This window comes from Pan paniscus, chromosome 7 (genome assembly GCF_029289425.2).
Source record: "Pan paniscus chromosome 7, NHGRI_mPanPan1-v2.0_pri, whole genome shotgun sequence".
In the NCBI taxonomy this organism is placed as follows: domain Eukaryota; kingdom Metazoa; phylum Chordata; class Mammalia; order Primates; family Hominidae; genus Pan; species Pan paniscus.
The window spans coordinates 53,770,966-53,786,434 of NC_073256.2; positions in this window are offsets into that span (position 1 = coordinate 53,770,966).

The following is a 15,469-nucleotide window of genomic DNA, read 5'->3' on the forward strand; positions in this document are numbered from 1 at the left end:
GGATTGCTTAAGCCCAGGAGTTTGAGACCAGCTTGGGCAATGTAATGAGATCCTGGCTCCAAAAAATGGAAAAAAATAGTAGCCAGGAATAGTGGTGTGCACCTGTTCTCCCAGCTACTTAGGAGGCTAAGATGGGAGAATTGCTTGAGCCCTGCCATTTGAGGCTACAGTGAGCTATGACTGAGCCAGTGTACTCCAACCTGGGCAACAGAACAAGATTCTATTTCTAAAAGAAAAAAAGAGAAAGAGAGAGAAAGAGAGAGAGAGAGAGAAACATAGCTTTACGTAATATCCCTTTCTATTTTGCTAGAACTTTATCTTAATAAGAATAGCTACTCTGTCTATGCTGTTCACTTTGGAAGTTCCAACATGTGATAGTTACTCACTCCATATTTATTAGATAGAAAATAATGGATGTATCACAGGATACTTAGGGTGTTGCTTCACCAGCCAGAAACCTCTGTGGCCAGCAGTACCTCTGCTTGAGTTTTTTTCACGCCCACTGGGCTTGTTCTAACCATTCAGTCTGGCAGGCAGTGCTTGGCTGTCACTACTGGCTCTGATCCCACACCTGTCAAGGGCAAGCCAAGTATGGAGTGGTGAGGGGTGTGTGAATGAGCGAGCGTGGGTTTCAGCCACTGTGCACAGCCAGGCACATGAGCTGCTGCAGTGGGGCAGGCAGCTCCATGCACTGCATAGACACCAGCTCCGTCCAAGGCTGTGGCTGGATCAGATGTACCACAAGCGGCTTCCTCAGTGAGCACCTGCATCTAGACAACGGGAATGCAGTGGCGCCAGGAAGCATGGAGACACCAGGAACCACAGAGCCCCAAAGAGGGTGTCACAGCCCTGGATCCGGAAGCCTCTAGGTCTGGGATCCCTGAAGGGCCGCAGCTCTTCTGTCCTTCTTGTCGCCTGCAACATGATAACAGGATACGGATATGTTTTGACCCTGTTTGTGTTACAGCTCTTTCAGTCCCACCATTTGGTGGGTCCTGAGTTCTTGTCCCATATCCATAAAGAATGAGGTATGTGGACAACTGGAGGATGAGCAAAGCAGAGAAGAGCTTCACTGAGCAACAGAACAGCTCTCAGGAGACTCAAAGTGGGTAGCTCCTTTCCACAGGCAGGTCGTCCCAGTGAGTGTCCAGCTCTCAGTGGAGAGGAGACATATAGTGGGTAGCTCTTTTCCACAGGCAGGTCACCTGGAAGAGTGTGTGAGTCTGGCTGAGTCTATGGTTTTTATGGGCTCAGAAGTCAGGAAGTGTGTGCTGATTGGTCCATGGCCAGCCATGGGTGGGCCTGGAAAAAGCACCATGAGTTCTCATTCTACTTGGCAACTCAACCTAAAACTGGCAGCCCAGCCCCCAGGCTTCAGGCTCTCCCTGGCTTGAACTTGGGGCTTCACCAGGGACCCAACCCTTCCCACCTGTCTGCCTCTTGCCAACATCAACATGCTGTCCATGGCGTCTAGGTTTTCGTGTTGAGGGTAGCCTACAGCTCTGTCTGGAGCCATGCTCAGCCCATGACCCCACCTCCTTCCCTGAGCTCATCAGTGCCCAAAGTTTTGGAGGGGGCCAAAGCAGTGGCAGGGGCTGGCATGTCAGTACCACCCCAAGCATGCACATGGCTGGCTGGGTTGTGACAACACCAGGGCTTAGCTTCAACTTTGCTCCAAAATTGGATTGGACACCGGGAGCAGAGAGAGGCCAGCGAGTGGAAGCAGGCACTTTCAAGCCTGTGAGTGGAGGGGGGCTTCCTAGGCCCCCAAGAATACAGGGATCTGGAACTGTGGCTGGGAGGCTGCAGCTGTGCCCAGCAGTGCGGGGCTCCTGCCCAATCGACTTGGTAGGGGGCGGGGTTCCCACCTGTTCCCGCCCCCTGCCAGCTCCTGGGAGTGTTCAGCCCCAGCTGTGCCTCCCCTGAGGTAGCTGGTGTCCTTGCAGCAGCTGCTGCAGATGGGCCATAGCTGTCATTGGATGGATGGATGGATAGATGGATGGATGGATGGATGGACAGATTGATGGAACTGTTGAATAATAAACAAGTAAATGAATGGATGAACAGAACCCTTCAAATTCTGATAATCACTTTTGTTGCCCAGTGATTTGATTTAATGTAAGCCAGATCTTTGTATTTGATGTTTATAAACCAAATGAAAGCCTTAGTTTTACTGTATTCATAAGAAGAAAGGAGGAATACTCAAACTGAAGCAGATTACTCTAACTGAAGCCACCCATTTCCAAGTATCTTAATAAAAGTCACTGACACTCCTGATGAACATCTCTCAACACAGTAGGCACTGTGGAAGAGATTCTGTCTCCTCCATGACAATGACAATAGAGGAATGCTCAGGTTTCTTAATATGAGTGCCAGTAAGTAATAACATGTGTCTAAGTGGCTTATAAATATCAAGGGTATTTAAAATCTAAGTTAGTCTGTACTTTAAATCAGGATAAAGTTAAAATAAATGTTGTAAAAAAAACAAAAAATAAATGTTGAAGTCATTCTTGGACAAGAAAATTTGTCACAAAAGGCAAAATGCAGACTATGGAATATACAGAAGACGGCCATGCCAATTGTGGTTTTTCAGCAGACTTCATTCAGCAAATTAGTTCTTCTGGCTCGTTATATAACATGTCTTCAGGATCAGCTAGCCTCTGGAAATATTCCCTTCTCTGGGTCAAAGAGGAGATCTTCATTTAATTCCCCTCCTGCTTCATGTTGTTAGTGCATTAATTCTGTACTCATTCAACACCACATCATATTCCCAGGAACTCAGGCAATCCATGTAGCTTATTTGAACTGACCTGGCTTTCAGAGGAAATATGTGTTCATACAAGGGAAAGATTGTAGGCACATAGATTTCCTCTGAAATCTTGTACCTGGAAGGAGGCAATTTTAGAACAAATAAAAATAGGTAGGTATAGGCTTCAGATCCATATTTTTTGTGTGTGATCATAGACACCCACATTGCATATGTGCATCATTTCTTTTTTAAATTGTCATGCAAGATCAGGCCCATTTCACCAGGCAGGGTTAATTAAGAGAAGAAAAGTGACACGCTTCCCACCCTCATTATTCCACAATAAAGCATGCTGGGCATAGACAATTAAGTGGGTTGGCATTCCTGAAGAGGGTCTCCCTCTTCTATTGCCTTCTTCTTTTTTTTTTTTTTTTTTTTTTTTGAGATGGACTCTGGCTCTGTCTCCCGGGCTGGAGTGCAGTGGCACAATCTTGGCTTACTGCAAGCTCCGCCTCCTGGGTTCATGCCATTCTCCTGCCTCAGCCTCCTGAGTAACTGGGACTACAGGCGCCCACCACCACGCCCGGCTAATTTTTTGTATTTTTAGTAGAGACAGGGTTTCACTGTGTTAGCCAGGATGGTCTCGATCTCCTGACCTTGTGATCCGCCCACCCCTGCCTCCCAAAGTGCTGAGATTACAGGTGTGAGCCACCGTGCCCAGCCTATTGCCTTCTTCTTTACAGAGCAAGCAACATTATTTCTGAGAAGACACACAAACATCTTGAACTCCGGGCAGAATAGATTTGAGTGCCAGCGGTTTGTAGGGATTACTTGGAAATGTATGCTGCCCAGAATCTTGGACTCCTGTGAAGTTGCAGTGCTCCTGAAAGGATTCCATGAACGTCATAGGAAGCTGACCTCGGATGCAGCCTCTCTGGCTTGGAAATAAACTGTCCATTCCTGCCTGCCCAAACTAGATCCTTGTCCAGATCACCTGAAGGAAGCCTCCAGGGTTATTTTAAAATAATCTGGCTTCTTGGGTCACACGAGGCAACACTAATACACCTGTTCAAATTCACTCTAAATTACCAGGAACGTCAAGCACATAAACTCAAAAGTGGGCCTGCCCACACTACCAGTTAAATGAAAAATGTAAGTTGATTGGAAAATATATAATCAGACTCTTTCCAGGCTTTTCCTACCTGTGGATTCAGTTAAAGAAATAGGTAACTGAAAATTCTCTAGTTTTTCTCAGGTTTATATAACTCAAGGCCATCTTTTCTCAGTTTAAAAATATATAGCTGGGCACAGTGACTCACGCCTGTAATCCTGGTGCTTTGGGAGGCCAAGGAGGGAAGATCTCTTGAGGCAGTAAGTTCAAGACCAACCCAGGCAACATAGCAAGACCCTGTCTCTGAAAAAAAATTAAATCAGCCAGTCATCGTGGCGTGTGTCTGTAGTCCTACCTACTTGGGAGACTGAGGTAGGAGGATTGCTTCAGCCCAGGAGTTCGAGGCTACAGTGGGCTGTGATCATAGCACTGTACTCTAGCCTGGATACAGGATGAGATCCTGTCTTTAAAAAATAGTTTTAAAACAATTTTTTAAATATGCTTATTTGTCTGGCCATGAAATAACCATCACTTCTATATGGAAAAAAAAGGAGCCATGTGCTCAAAAATAAAGGAAGATCTTCAAATAAAGCACACCAACATAGAATAATAAAGAGAAACCTGTTATGTGCTGCTAGCAGGAGGATCAGTCAGAAAATAAGACTGTCCTACCTTCAGATAGTTAGAAGTATTATATAATAAAAATACAGACAGGTCAGGTGAAAGGTGGAGCATGGAAAAAGGCATGCATTGTATGAAACAAGATAAATGTTTCACCATTAATTCAAAGTAGGCGATATAATGACTTGCAGCTTAGGGTCAGCAAGGTAAATGGGTGCTTTACACTGGGAGCTTGTCACTATTTCTCCTGTTGGTATTGCAAAAGAGGCAGCTCTTGATCATGTAGGAGTTTCAGATAAAAATTTTATCCTTTTACAGAGGCAAAAGTGTCACAAAAATTATAGAAGCATGAGCATTTTGATCATTGTCTGTGATACTATTTACACTGGAGGGAAAAGCCTTTTACCTTCCAGACAAAGTCTTTGTGAAAAGTTCTTGATGGTACAAGATATATGCTCATGAAAGCTATTTCTTTTAATATGGATTTAATATAATTTTTTTGCAGTATAGCAGGTGCAAATTGATTTCCATTTACCAGCTGTATTTTGTTTTAAAAAAGAAAAAACCTTTCTGATGAGACTGAATATGTTAATTCCCTTCTTAGCTAGTTGCAATGATTCACAGAATCATTCCTTCTCATTTTCTTATGGCACTAAAACATATACCTGACTCAGCTACCAAAATCAGTTGATTCATCAAGCTGAACTCCACTTTAAGAGACTATAAATGATGAAAGAAGTTGTCCATCATTTTACAATGTATCTTCAAAGTATCTAACTCCAGAACCTGTGTTTATGGTTTCACTAATGTTTTGATGTCTATAGTCATCCACTTTTACTTATTTATTCAAATAAGAATCTTATTCTTATTCATAAAATGTAGGCTTTTAAAAATTATATAACCTTCAAGTTACCAAATGTTCAGTTCTTCAAGTTTCTGCTAAGATTAAACCATACTTGCTTGGGTTACAGTGTATCAAATTATGTGTGGTTTAACTCCTTGCCTTTTGCTTAGTTGTTCAGGAAGCAACAGTGGCGTGAGATTGGTGTTTGAAAATTAAGAGTTGCACAGTGTCTGTTGTTAATTGAATTCTATTCACCTCCATTATATAATAGAGTCAGCATAGTTGTTACCATATTTTAGAGTCTTCAAAATTATACCACTCACATATACAAGATATATTTTCTGTGGCTATAACCTGTAACCAAAGCATTAACAGGAAGCTGCTAACTGAATTAAAACAAGGCCCAGTCACTCCCACATCACTACGAATAATAGCTGGAGAATATCCCCACAATAGCCAAAAGGCACATCTTTTTAGCAGTGATGTCACCGTTCAGCTCAGTTCAAGTCTCTACCACATGTGGATCTTTTATCATTTTGACAAGTTTTTCACCAGCATTTGTGACTGTTCACCAGAGAGTCATGCACACTCTTGAATTACAGTATTTTGTCAGAGCTTTGCCCTCATGTCTTATTTAGATCATAATAATGAGATCATGAAGGGAAATATGCCAAACATATCAGTTGGCAAAATGCAGAAAGTCAGGGCTAAATGATGGTTTGGTTCATTGTGGACATTTTTATACCTCTTGTTATGCTGAGGTCCTAACTCAATGCATTACTCCAGTAAGGCAAAACTTGTCTCTTTCCCCTGTGTCTAAAAGGTGTGGGAAGTCTAGATTTAGTTTAGGAGTCGAGATTTAGTTTTCTCTTTCTCTCGTGTGTGTGTATATATGTATATTTCATATATATGGAAAGTTCTTGATGGTATAATGTAGATGCTCATGAAAGCTATTTCTTTTAATATACTTACACATAATGAATTTCAGATAACCAAAGTCAGAAGACTTTTTGTTGAATTGTTTACTTTTGTAACTGAGAACCTTGGAATGTTTTGCATCATTTAATTACATGTGGGTAATTAAATGACTACACTCAGGGAGGAAAAAATGCCACCAAGCAGATGTCATATACTCAAGGAATGTCATATTTGCTCTACAGATAAAAACAACTGTATTCATTTAAAGTAGAAGATGTATGTTTAGCACTATCTTTCCCATGCTTTTTTTCAAACACTACATTCTTTTTGCGCAACGTGCTTTCCTATTTCATTAGTAAAAGCTTCTTTGAAGTTGTCAATAAATAATCACCTTTTCCCTTACGATGGCATGGTAACTGAAGATCTGAAATGAACAGGTATCTTTCACAATCACCACCCAACCATCTTTCTGTCTCTTAGTTTGTGATTTGCAGTTCACACTTCTCAAAAAACAGAAGCCTCTTACACAAATACTCATAATATAAAATCTTTGAATATAAAACCTTTGAATTATTTTTAACAGGTGGCTTTGCTCTGACTTGTTTCTCAGTACTTGAAATTCTGTCTTGTTTATATTTATTTTTGAGAGTATGCCTTATTTGTGTCATGGTTATCATAACTCTTAGATGATAGCAACACTGCTTACCTTGCACTAAAATTTTTTTCTTTAATTGGTTAAATTTTAAAAGGTGATTTTCTATATTGCAGCAATAGCAATGTTGATATGTAGGAATGGCTGGGCCAAGTTAAATGGTGCGATGCACAATTTTACTTAATCTTTGACAAAATACTTGAGCAATTACCAATCTAACTGCTTTAAGTTGTGAGGTGATAAACACATTCACTTAGCACTTACAAAGGATCACACAAGTAGTTCATTGTTGAAATAAAAAGTTAAGCATATCATTGTATTATAGAGTTCTTTGGTATAAACCAAATTATATTTTACTTTAATGAGTATCCATTGATGCAGGCATATTTTTATATAAGTGATAAGTTATCTTAAGACTGTAGAAAAGGAATCCCCACTTCTTCTTAGAAATTTAGGGAGAAAGTTGAAAAACATTCTGCCCTAACATGTTATCCCAAAAGACTTCACATATATTTTTGATTAGCCATTATAATAAGTCCTTAAAAAGTAAATAGTTTAACTGTGATTGATGAGCTTTGGGCATCTTCAAAACCATTTTATATATACTTTATATGGTAGTGTCGAATACTAGGATTTTTGGATGACTCAGACAACAATAAAGAAAGGAAATCTCTGAATTAAAGGATTTGCCGATATGTTTTCATGTTCCAAAATATTCCAGGTAGAAGATTACCCTGTTGACAAGCCCTGTTTATGTAGAGGAAACATCCTAAAATGAAGAATGGAAATGTATTATGTTATGATAATGCATTAGATTTACTCCTCAAGGTCTTCCTCATCTTTAATTCTATGAATTCAAAACAACCACTGCCTACAGAATGAGGTCCAGAAATCAGAACTCTAACAGACACAAAACACACCACAATGTCACAGTAGCAGGTAAGATTATTTAGCTATTCCTATTATTTCACTGTAATAATTGAGTAATCTTGTCTGTGAGTTTCATAGGGATTGGTATTACAAAGCAGCCAATTCTATTCAGTCAAACCAGTGAGAATAAATTCTTGCACACACCAAGCTAAAAGACAAGCGTTTGATTAGCAGTGACAAAAATAATATACAGATTTTCCTTGTAGCCATGCCTTAAATTGAATGCCAACTTCTTTCTGTCTAATTTAGTGAAATCATTGTTGTCACATGTCACTTAGTAAGGAGTTAATAGAAATGTTTATAAATAATATGGTTTTTACAAATCTAAAGCAGATTTTAGTTTCTGTGTCCTCAATTCATTTGTTCTAAAGTTGACTTAATATTCAGAAATTTCTCTGTTACCATGTATTTCCTTATGATCATGATCATTACCAAAATTATCATCATCACATTTTTACAGATAATACAACCATCTCATGATCACACAGGAAAAGAGAGGACATGTCTGCAAAAGAGTAACTCCCTTTACAGCAATGGAATCAGGACACTTATCACTAAAAGAATGACCATTTATCCAATGACTAAGATAATTTACCCAATAAAACAGCTTCAAACTTTATTTTATTTTACTTTTGAGGAGCAATTAATTAATGTTATTTACATAAAAAGAAATAAAATACTATTTTACAAATGAGTTCTAGTCAAAGCTCAAATTATGCATCAGACACATTATTTATTATTTTGCATAGGGTGATCACTTCCACAGTCCAGGATTCTTTGTCAGCGAACTTTTGTGATAGGATGTGTCCTGTGAATATTCATACTTTTTAAATAGCGAAATAATTGGCTACATCAAAGCCTGAAGTACCCCTTTGCCCTCTTAGGAAAGATGATAGTTGCTTCTTAGGCCTTGTTAGGAATATACTAGTTGTATTAAATATTTTTAAAAATCAGAAAGGTTTTGCCTCGATGTACTGAGCCATGGGAAAACCCTTTAGAAAAAGTGATCATTTAAAAGAAAAAATGTGTCTATTATTCAAATTCATAAATTCATAGGTTTTGGGAGCCAGAATCTAATAATTTTGTAATATTATTTGATATACAGTAATATCACTAATCTTTGAGAACCTGGAACATTGTACATATTATTAAAATACAAACTTGAATTATTTTCACTGGATAAGATGCAAGAAGCCATTGTAGAATCTGAAACCAGAAAGCAAAATTGTAATTGAGACCTGCAAAGATCTACCCCACAAAGAGTAGCACAGAGGAGAGCAGGGAGAGACTGTGGGAAAAATTATGAACTAATTTGGGAGCAAAATCATGCAAGCAAAACTAGTTGGGTCATCTATGAAAACAAGAATTCAAGAGACGTCCATAAATAATTCTGCATCTTTTATTTAATATCTAAAAGGAAATTTTTATTCAAAGTAAAAAATACGGAAATTTAAAGACGTGTAAAATTAAAACTTTTATGTAGGATAATGATTAAGAATATGATCTCTGAAGTCAAAGAAATAACTTACTATTATTTAAACCACTAGTGGGTTTTTAACTTTCAGTACTAAATTTAAATTTGTAGAAATTCAATTTAGTCCTTTTCATTTTATTTTTTGAGACAGGGCCTCTATCACCCAGGCTGGATTACAGTGGCGTGATCACAGCTTACTGTAGCCTCAACCTCTTGGGCTCAGATGATCTTACCCCCTCAACCTTCCTCAGAAGGCCAGGACCACAGGCATGCACCACCATGCTCAGCTAATTTTTGCATTTTTTTTGTCAAATGGGGTTTCGCCACGTTGTCCAGGCTTGTCTCAAAATCCTGAGCTCAAGCAATTTGCCTACCTCAGCCTCCCAAAGTGCTGGGACTACAGGTGGGAGCCACCACCAAGCCTCTTTTCTTTATTGGTGTCTTCAATTTTTTTAGCAATATTTTGTAATTTTGAGTGCACAAATCTTTCACCTCCTTAGTTAACATTATTCCTAGGTATTTTATTCCTTCTGAAGCTATTCTAAACTGTTTTATTAATTTCTCTTTTTACTTTTCATTTTTAGTGTATAGAAACATCACTGATGTTTGTGCGTTGGTTTTTTATCTTGCAAATTTGCTGAATTTGTCTGTTAGTTCTAAAAGATTTTTGGGGGTCTTTAGGATTTTCCACGTATTAGATCACGTTATCTGTGAAAACTGATAATTTACTTCTTCCTTTCCAATTTGGCTACATTTTTAATTTTTCATGCCGAATTGCTTAGAAATTCTAATACTATGTTGAATTGAAGTAATGAAAAATAGCACCCTCATCTTGTTTGTGATTTGGTGGGAAAAGCTTTCAGTTTTTCACCATTCATTGCATGTGATGTTAGCTGTGTTTCATTATAATGAGGTGGTTCCTTCTATTACTAGTTTGCTGAGTGTTTTTACCACAAAAGGATGTTAAATTTTGTCAAATGACTTTTCTGCATCAATTGAGATGATCACCTTTTGCCCCTTTATTCTGTTTATCACATTTTGTATATGATGAACTATCCTTGCATAACAGGAATAAATTCCACTTAGTAAAGGTACATGATCTATTTAATATACCATTGAATTCAGGTTGCTAGTTTTTGTTGAGGATTCTTGCATCAATATTCTTAAGATATATTGGTCTGTAGTTTTCTTGTAGGAGCTTTGGCTTTGGTATCAGGTTAATGATGGTCTCAGGTACTGAGTTAGGAAGTATTTCCTCCTCTTTACTTTGTTTGGTGGTGTTGGAGAAGGATTAGTCCTAATTCTTTAAATATTTCATAAAATGTACCAGTGAAGATACGTAGTCCTGGGCTTTTCTTTGTTGGGAAGTTTTAGATTTCTGAGTCAATCTTCTTACTAGTTACAGGTCTATTCAGATTTTCTATTTCTATGTAATTGAGTCACAGTAACTTGTGTTTCTAAGAATTTGTCCATTTCATCTAGGTTATTTAATTTGTTAGCATACAATTGTTCATAGTATTCTCTTGTAATTTTTTAAAATTTCTGTAACATCGGTAATAATGTTTTCACTTTTATTTCTATTTTTAGTTGAGTCTTCCCTTTTTTTCCTTAGTCAATACAGCTAAAGGTTTGTCAATTTTGTTGATCTTTCGAAATAACCAGCTCTTGGTTTTACTGATATTTTCTACATTGTTTGTCTATTGTTTATGTTGTTTAGCTATCATTATTAGCGATACAACTATAAATTTCCCTTTCGGCAGTGTTTTTGCTTCATCTCTGAAGTTTTGGTACATTGTGTTTTTATTTATCTCAAGATATTTTCCAATTTTACTTGTGACTTTTTTTCCTTGATTTATTGTTTAGGAGTGAGTTGTTCAATTTCCACATATTCGTAATGTTTTAGTTTTACTTCCACCATTAATTTTTAGTTTTATTCTATTGTAATTTAAAATGATACTTTGTATGATTTCAATATTTTTACATTTACTAAACTTGTTTTGTGGCTTAGCATATCACTTTCCCTGGAGAATATTCCATGCTCACTTGAGAAAAATGTGTACTCTGCTGTTGCTGGGTGGAGTGTTCTGTATGTCTTTTACATCCAGTTGGTCTATAGTGTTGTATAAGGCGTCTTTTTTTTTTTATTCATCTTCTATCTGGTTGTCCCTTTGTTATGGGACCTTTGGGGTGTCGCTTACCTGGCCAGAAAACTCTGTGGCCATTGGCACGTTTGCCTGAGTCTTGCTCAGGCCCGCTGGGTTCATTCCACCCACTCAGCCTGGCAGGCTGCGCTCAATTCAGGCCACTGGCCTGAATCCAACGCCTGCCAAGGGAGACTGCGTGGAGTGGTGAGGGGTTTGTGAGTGAGCCTGGGGTTCGGCCACTGCGCAGTCAGACATGCCAGTTGCTGCAGCGGGGTAGGAAGCTCTAGGTCGTACCCGGGCGCAGGCTCTCTATAAGGCTGCAGCTGGACCAGGCGCACTGCAAGCACTTCCACAGCTGGCACCGGGGAGCACAGTGGCCCCCAGAAGCTTGGAGACGCCAGGAACCGCAGGGCCCCAAAGAGTGGGTCATAGCCCTGGCTCGGGGAGCTCCCAGGTCTGGGCTCCCTAAAGGGCCACAGCTCTTCTTTCCTTCCCTTCGCCTGCAACTTGGCGAGCAAGGAGCGTGTCTCAGCCCTATTTGTGTTACAGCTTTTAGCCTTGCCATTCGTCCCGTCCTGAGTTCTAATCCTGTGACCAGGAAGAACGAGGTATGCAGATAAGTGGAGGATGAGCAAGACGAAGAGGAGCTTTATTAAGCAATGTAACAGCTCAGAGGACACCAGCATTGGGTAGCTCCTTCCTGCAGCCAGGGTGTCCCCACCAGTGTTCAACTCCTAGTAGGCAGGGTAGCTCCTCTCTTCAGGCAGGTCGTCTCAACAAATGTTAGTTTCTCAGCAAAGAAGGTAGCTCCTCTCTCTGCAAAGAGGCGCTACCGGCCCGGCGCAGTGGCTCACGCCTGTAATCCCAGCAGTTTGGGAGGCCGAGGTGGGTGGATCACAAGGTCGGGAGATCAAGACCACCCTGGCTAACACAGTGAAATGCTGTCTCTACTAAAAACACAAAAAATTAGCCGAGCAAGGTGGCGGACGCCTGTAGTCCCAGGAGGCTGAGGCAGGAGAATGGCATGAACCTGGGAGGTGGAGCTTGCAGTGAGCCTAGATCATGCCACTGTACTCCAGCCTGGACCACTGAGCGAGACTCTGTCTAAAAAAAAAAAAAAGGTGCTACCTTCTTTGCTGAGAGCTGGACACTATCAGTTTTGCAAGTGACATCTTAAAGTCTCTTACAATTATTCTAGAGCTGTTTCTTCCTTCAATTCTGTCAATGTGGCTTCATGTATTTTGGAGCTCTGATGTTCGGTACATATATGTTTATAATTGCTATATATTCTTGGTGAGATCATCCTTTTATCAATATATAATTCATTCAGTCCTACAACAATATTAGACATAATGTCTATTTTGTCTACATCGGTATAACCACCTCCGCTCTCTTTTAGTTACTATTTGCATGAAATATCTTTTTCTATTTTAGCACTTTCAAGTTATATGTGCCCTTAGATCTAAAGCGAGTCTCTGTATACCACATAATGTTATATTCTATTTTTCTATCCATTCTGCCAATCTATGTCTTTTGGCTGAGAATTTTAGTTCATTTACATTTACAGTAATTACTGACGGGGACTTATTTTTGCCATTGTGTTATTTGTTTTTTGTATACTTTATAACTGTATTGTCCCAACTTTATTTCCAATGAGTTCTTTTTTAATTAGTAGTTTCTACTTCTCAACTGGCACTCGATTTTCTCTTTATTGAGTCAATTTACCATATTTTCATTTAAACTTGTAAACATGCTTACCTTACTTCTTTGATTAAGTTTGTAAACTACTTTAAATTCCAACCTCTGAGCTCAATCAGGGTAAGTTTCTATTGACTGTCTTTTTTCTGAGTATAGGTCACACATTCCTGTTTCTTTGCATGTTTCATAATTTTTGGCTAAGAATTTGATGTTTAAAATAACATATTTTAGCAACATCCCCGGGTTTTCTTTGACTTTTTTTTTTTTTTTACTGTGTTTTGTTTTTAATATCTTGCCTTGAATTAAACTGTGAAATCTGTCCACCACAGGATGTTTCTGTTCAGTCTTTTTTTCAGTCTGGTTCCCTAGAGTTTGCCCTTATGTCTGCATAGCTATTAGTCAATGATCTGGGAAAAGATTATACTCAAATACCTTGAAGCCCCTAAGTCCTTCACTGGATACAAATAGATCTGTTTGTGGTTTAGGTTGCACATTCAAATTTGGTGGCAGTTTGCCTGTCTCCCTTGAGTTTTACTTTTTACTGGGTTCTTGCAAGTCTTTTTCTGCTCCTGTATGTAGATTCCTAGTCATCCAGTTATATGTAGAAAACTTATCTCAACACTTTTATGGTTCTCACCATTCCGTGATCTCCCATTAATTTCTGGCTGGTTGTCTGGTTGCCATGATGGTGACCTCAATCTCAGAATATTGAAGTTCCAGGAGTTTTCCTACTGAGTTTACCACAGGAAGCTGACAAAGCTACAAGACTTCACACCTGCCCCAAATTAACTTTGCCACTCTGGTGGCTTTGGTGCCAGAATTTTTGTTCATTATTTTGCTGGTAAAGCTACAAGTCTCACTAATCAAGCTGGGGAGGAGGAATAGAAGCATCTCTAGACAAAAAGTTCACAGGCTCCCACTGTGTTTGCCTCTAAGCTTCTCATTTGGTCTTCTTGCATTTCCACACTTTTTCTCATTTTCAGAGCCTGCAATTCCTTTTTTTATCTAGTTTTATACTTTTGTTTAGGATTCATAGACATTCCATGCTTCCATAGACAGAGGTTTGTCTTCTATATCAGTTGTTGAATACTCTGAAACACCTGTTGGATTTTACAGCCCACCAAAGTAAATAGATAAAACAATATTTCTATGGACTAAATTCTGTTTTGTTTTTATTTCTATTTTTAGGAATTCTGTCATGCACCTTCTGATTCTATCTGTTTTGGGGCAACTCTATCAACTACAAACACTTATGAAATAACTCCTGTCTACCAATTTTGTCCTGAATTATAGATACATGGGAAAGAATACGACATGCTGTGTTATAGAATACCCTAATACAGAATATCCTGTAAACTTCCTGAAGGAAAAGATCCATTTAGTACTTTGTGTCTATTTAGCTTCTTGTTTCTTGTCCTGTTATTCATTATTTCAATTTTAAAATATTGTGCAAAGGCTTATTTAAATTTTATAAACAAATATTGCATTATCTGAGGTTCTCAGTAATGTCATTCTTCAGCTTGTTGATTCTGTTGATGCTTATTGTGGGTTAGTTGCTAGTATTTGTCACACTTAATTATAAACTCATGTTTGTCTGGGTTTTATGTGTAAAATCCCAGAGTTCAAGCAACAGCACTCCAAAGAGGATATCGTTTTCCTACTGCTCTATATCCTGGGACACTGCACATCTAGCATGAGGTAATTTCAATTCTTGGATTTTTCTGTAACCAAGTAGGTAATATCATTTTGACCTCCAAATCTATATACAGGAAGGTTACTTTCAAAATAGAAACTGTTTTTTAAAACCTAGATATCGGGATAAGAAAGACGAATCTTCTGATATTGTCCCTTTGTTGATAAGTGGACATTGCTGGTCCCCAATTTCAGTCATGTTGTATTACTTTAAGAGTCCCCAGTTTCTATGCAGATCTGAAGTCCAATTCCTTTCCTTCTGAAGACCCAACATTTGCCTCAGGTCCCCAGAGCTAGCAATCAAGTGCAAGTCTGTAGGTTTAAAACTTTGTTAAATTCCTCAGGACAACCAGTTTCAAAGTAAACTTTTCATTCTGGTGTCCACATCTTTATTTTTGGCTTCAGCATTTTTCTCTCAATTTGAAGTTGCTGTGGTGCAGTATTTCTCTCAAAAGTTCACAAGCATTGGAGATATAATTGCCGTGGTAATAATATTAAAAAGCTGCAGCCTATAAGAGATGATCGGGTTGTGAGGTCTCTACCCTCATGAACAGATTAATGCCTTTATCTCAGGAGTGGGTTAGTGATGGCGGCAATGGGTTCCTGGTAAAAGATAAATTAGGCCTCCATTTCCTCTTC